This window comes from Callospermophilus lateralis, chromosome 6, assembly GCF_048772815.1.
Source record: "Callospermophilus lateralis isolate mCalLat2 chromosome 6, mCalLat2.hap1, whole genome shotgun sequence".
Lineage (NCBI taxonomy): Eukaryota > Metazoa > Chordata > Mammalia > Rodentia > Sciuridae > Callospermophilus > Callospermophilus lateralis.
The window spans coordinates 96,352,896-96,358,517 of record NC_135310.1 but is presented as its reverse complement, the minus strand read 5'-3'; the positions used below and the strand labels follow the sequence as shown (position 1 = coordinate 96,358,517).

General features: G+C 35.8%; 1 pseudogene; it reads right to left on the bottom strand.

The window, feature by feature from the left end:
- Nucleotides 1-1,485: 1,485 nt before the first annotated feature.
- LOC143401939 (mitochondrial import receptor subunit TOM5 homolog pseudogene) lies at nucleotides 1,486-4,547 on the bottom strand (annotated as a pseudogene).
- Between the last annotated feature and the right edge of the window lie 1,075 nt (nucleotides 4,548-5,622).

Here is a 5,622-nt window from a genome sequence, read left to right as displayed (position 1 = left end):
CCCTAGTCCTTTTCACATTGTTTTAAATGACAAGATTTCTACATTTTATATTGCTGAAATAGTACTCCACTGTGTATATATACCACATTGTCTTTATTGATCCATCAGTTGAGCCGGTAGATTGATTTGATTTCTTGGCTAATGTGAATAGTACTGCAATAAACATACAAGTGCAGATGTCTCTTCAGCATACTGATTTTTATTTCCTTTGGATATATACCCAGTAGTGGGATTACTGGAATATATAGTAGGTCTATTTTTATTTTTTTAAGGAAATTCCACACTGGTTTCCATAATGGCTATGCTGATTTATGTTCCTTCCAACAGTGTGCAGGGCCTCCCTTTTTGCCACATCCTTGTCAACACTTATTATTTTTTGTTTTGTTTCTTTTTTAAAAAAAAAAAAGAGAGAAAAATTTTTTGAAATATTTATTTTTTTAGTTATTGGCAGACACTTCATCTTTTTGTTTGTATGTGGTGCTGAGGATCGAACCCGGGCTGCATGCATGCCAGGCGAGCACGCTACCACTTGAGCCACATCCCCAGCCCTTGTTTTGTTTTGTTTCTTTTTAATAATAAAACACATTCTAACTAGCATGAAATGATATTTTATTGTGATTTTAATTTGCATTCTCTGATGATTAGTAATGTTGAGCTTTTTTAAATATATTTGATGACCATTAAAAAAAGGGGGGGGGAATTAAATTCTGTCGTTTCCTGTGACAAAGACTTCCAACTTGATCTCAGTCTATACATCTCCCAGTACTAGTCTCTCCACTTGTTTTTTCTCCACCTCAAGTTCTCTTGGATCTTACTGTTTTAGGACAGCTGAAAGTTCAATGTCTCTTTCTTAAGTTCCCTCCAGAGACTCCCAAGAGAGAATTGCCATGTGGGTAAGTCACCACCCAATATTGATTACCCTTCTTGGGCACAATTTTAGTAACAAGGCATTCCATTGGCTGACAGTCAAAATGCTTACTATTTTTGGTTCCTGAGTTAATCTCTTGAACTAAGTCAACTGATCCATGAAATTAGAAAGCATGTGATATAAGGTTTGTAGCCCTGTGAATAGAGAAACACTTCAGCTGCTTTTCTTAGAAAAGCTTTTTATGTCATAGAGCTACAGACATGGAAGGATCAGGGGCTTGTTGGACATATAGGAAGACATAATCTTCTTTCTAGAGTATTGGTTCTTTTAAGAAATTAGTGATGTTGCAATGTGTGTGGCACACACCTGTAATACCAATAACTTTGGAGACTGAGGCAGAATGATCACTAGTTTGTGGCCAGCCTCAGAAGCTTAATGAGGCCCTGACTCAAATTTTTTTAAAAAATTTTTTTAAAGGGCTGGGAATATAACAGTGGTAAAGGGGCCCTAGGTTCAATCTGCAATACCAAAAAATAAATAAATAAAATGCAGTTAATTGTTCATATAAACATATTCATGACTCATTTTTTTTCTTAATTGCTATGTTTATTAAAATATAGATGAATAGTCCTGTGATTAAATGTCATTGTGGTTGGGTGCTGACTTCATAAGACATAATTGTAAGGGCCTCTTCACAAATATACTCTGGACAGAAGTAAAAATGTAAACAGAAATGACTGACAAGACAGTGCCATTTCGGACATAATCCCCTCATAATTAATGAAAGGGAGTTTGACACTATTTACAATCATACCAACATTCAGAGGCCAAGTATCACAAGCATAAGGTCACACTATAATTACAAGATGTCTTTTCATACTTTCCAAATTGTTGTATATTTTAGCTATGAAGGTCAGTAATCATAGCCCGACTTGTTCTTAACAAGTAGAATTTTTATGTCCATTCAATCAAAGAGTCTCTTACACCATTCTGGGCCCATTCATTTGCAGATAGGAGGAGAAACTGTAACCAGGTTCTTCATATCATGCATGTACACGTGATGTCCAATCTTCATATGCTGTCTAATTTCTTTAAGATAAATGAAGTGACTCTCAACAGGGCCACGTAGATAAGGAAGTTCCGTATGGAGGAGATTACGTCCTCACGCATCTTCGGCTTCATCTCCTCGGGTCCAGCTTCGGCACAAGGCCCTCGATCCGGAACAACGCCGCTCTGCCTCACCAGCTTCCAGCCGCAGCGTTCAGCTCTCCCGTCCTCAGTAGTTCATGACTCATTTTTATAAATGGAATTTCTGTAAAGGTCATGACATGAATGTATACATGTTTCCAATAAAGTTTCAAGGAATAGCAGTTTTGTGTCTTGGGGTATTTCATATGAAGATTCATGTAGAAAATTATTGGAATTTATGTAAAATAAAACAAATTTAGTAGTAATAAATACTTGACAAACCATTATTGAAATTCACATAGAATATGTAAACAAGTAAACATAATTGGACATTTATATCAACCTTTCATAACAAAATTCAGCATTTTGTTATGCATAGGGCTAAATAGACTTGTTTGTGTTTTGCTATTAAGACTGAGTTACAAAACTGAAATAGAAGCTATTTTAAGAAGTATATTATAAAATCAAAAGCTCTTAAATCAACCAAAAAGTGAATTAGCCATAATAAGTCATGAACACAAGAATAATAAGGTCACAACCATCACAAAATATCCATACCTCAAAGTAAAGGTGACAAAGACAGAACATTTTGACCACGTCATGTAAAGGCAGGCTATTTCAGAAGAAAGCAACTTGCAATAGGCAAAATTCAAACAATCCATCCATGAGTCAACTAGATCTAAGTGGAAAATATCAGCAGGAATAAATACCATGGTCCAAAGTACCAGCCAAAAGCAATGGAGGTGAAAATTATGCCAAATCTGTCTTTCATTTTTGGCCCAAGATCTGTTTAGTTCTAGAGAGATCTCTTTTTAAGTGTGTGCAACTGAAGTCAACAGTGATGCTAATACTTAGGGCAGAACGTGGACTTATGCCTTTATGTTGGTTAAGATTCCATAGTAAACAGATGGCACACTCAAAGGTTTACTTGAAGAGAATTAAAAGAAGGTAGTATTTACAGACAAGTGAGATGGGAATAAGGTGACCAATAACAGTAAAATTCCCAGTGACTAGCAAGTATGTGAGGCCCTTACTAATGCTGAGCGTGAAGGAGTGAGCATCAACCAGAACCCTGGCCAGTATCCATAGAGTGAGCCCCTAAAGATGGGCTCTTACCATAGGCTCCACTTTTTTAAAAGAATAAAAAGCAAAAGTGACAAGATTATGATGTATATGGAAGTTTGGTGAAAATTAATTTCTATTTTTTTTCCAAATGTTGGGGGTCGAATCCAGGGCCTCAAGTGTGCCAGGAAAGCTCTCTACCACTGAATCACATCCCCAGTCAACCCCTAGGTATTTTTTAAACTGTTGGCTTGAAGGGGAAATTTAGGTAACTAAAATACATGATTGCCAGGCAACTGAGAATCTGTTGAGGTTGTTGAACATGCATTCATATTGATACTAGTCTGTTCAGGATTCTTTTTTGTTTGTTTGCTTATGTACAAGGGATTGAACCTGAAGTTTTGCACATGCTAGGCAAGCACTGAGCTACATTCCTAGTCCTTTTTTGTTTGTTTGTTTGTTTGTTTTTTGGAAACAGGTCCTAAGTAAGTTACAAAGACTGGCCTCAGACTGGCAATTCTGTTGATTCAGCCTCCTGTGTTGCTGGGATTAGAGACACACCACCACATTCAGCTTTGCTTACTCTGTCTTCTTCTTCTTTTTTTTTTTTTTTTTTTTTTTTTTAACATGGTATTAGGATGGCCAGGAACGGCTTGGACAAAATATCTGGGTTCATCCCATATTGCTCTTGAATGTACAGGTTTACGAATACCTAAGAAAATGGCTGTCTGGCTAGAGTCTCTCTTGCTCTTTTCACTGCAAGCTGCCATGGGTCCCAGACCTCAAGGAAATGAATTTTTCAGCTCTATAATTTGAAAGAAAAGTTTCCCTGGTCAGGTGCACAGTGAAAATTCAGACCTGGCTGACACCCTGACTGTGGCTTTATGATACCCTAAGCAGAAGACCCAGCCAAGCCAACCCAGACTCCTGATCTTCAAAAACTGAGCTAATGAATGTATGTTTCAAGCCACCAAGTGTGTGGTAATTTACTAAGCATTAGTAGATAAGTAATACAATTTTAAATAACCTTATGAACAGTCCTCAGCCTCTTTCGGAAGTGTTCTAACTTCTTGATCAGGTATTCATTTACATAGCTGTCAAAAACAGTTGTTCTATCTTTTGCTAATTTTTAACTATTTCTAACAACTATAATAGTTCTAAACCACCAGATTTCAAAGTCAAATGAACTTATTTTAAATTCCATCTTTAGTGGTTAATAGCTGCATAATCTGAAAAAAATCTAATATTTTATACCTCAATTGCCTCATTCATAAAGTTGGGATAATACTACTTAATGGCTCTGGAGTCAGATGCACTTTTTATGTTTTTGTATTGCTTCTGCCACTTTCTTGCCAAATGATATTGGGCATGTTAAAAAATATTTCTGGTCTTTCATATTACCTCATCTGTAAAATAATACCTACCTCATGATATGGCTATAAAGATAAAATGACATAAAATATCTAGAATAATGTGGAATGGTACCTAGCACTCAATAAATGTTATATGTTGGTGGCTTTAATTCTTTTTTCCAATCATCTGTAATTGGGCCACTCCAAACTCAATCAAGAATACATATTTGTCAAAATGTTTTAATTTTTTTAAAGATAGTAATTTAATCAAAAGTATGACTTTATGTTATTATAAAATTGAATGAAGCATGATGTCTTTATATGAATATTTAGGAAGACTCTAAAATAAGAGATGCCTGAGATCATTTGTTTTTCAAACTTTGTTTAGCAACAAACACTTTTTTCAAATAAAAAGAAATGGGCTGGTGATTCTCAGAAGATCAATACATAAATATATACCACATATATAAAGCAAACAAAAGGGAAGTTCATTCATTGAACAATAAACCTACAAGGCTAACACATTTGGGGAATTTATTATATGCGAGGTATGAGTCTGAAACTGCACCAGTTCCTATGGTGATTCTGGGAGTCTTCCTTGAACAAATAAAGTGCAAGAAACACAATTTAAAACACTGTCCTCTGGAATTATTAAGCCACTCAAGAGCAAGAGCCTTATGACATATATACCAACCAAATATCTAGCATAGTACTGGGCAATTTGGATGTTGAATAAAATATTGGTGGAACTGGGTGGCATAAAAAAATTCAAGTAAATCTCCGAGTAGCCCTACATGCTATTAAATGGCTGATGCCTCATGTTCCCAACACATTTCTTCCTCAGGGGAAAACAAGTTGTTTTCTAAGCCCTAAACAATAAGGTTTGGATAAATTTAAGCCAAAAATCTCAATCCAGCATATGTGTTAGAGATATTTAAAAGCACAGGCTAGGTCATCTACTGAATTAGTATTAAACTTGAATTGTGCCTAGAGTTATGCCAATTCCTTCACGGACCACACAAATATCATCTATCTCTGAAATAGACTCAGGACTCCAAAATGACTCCAGAGACCTCTTCCTAATATTGATGGGGAATTTTGCCAGCTCACTAAAGAATAATATTGACTCTCCCAAAGACCTCCAGAGTTTTC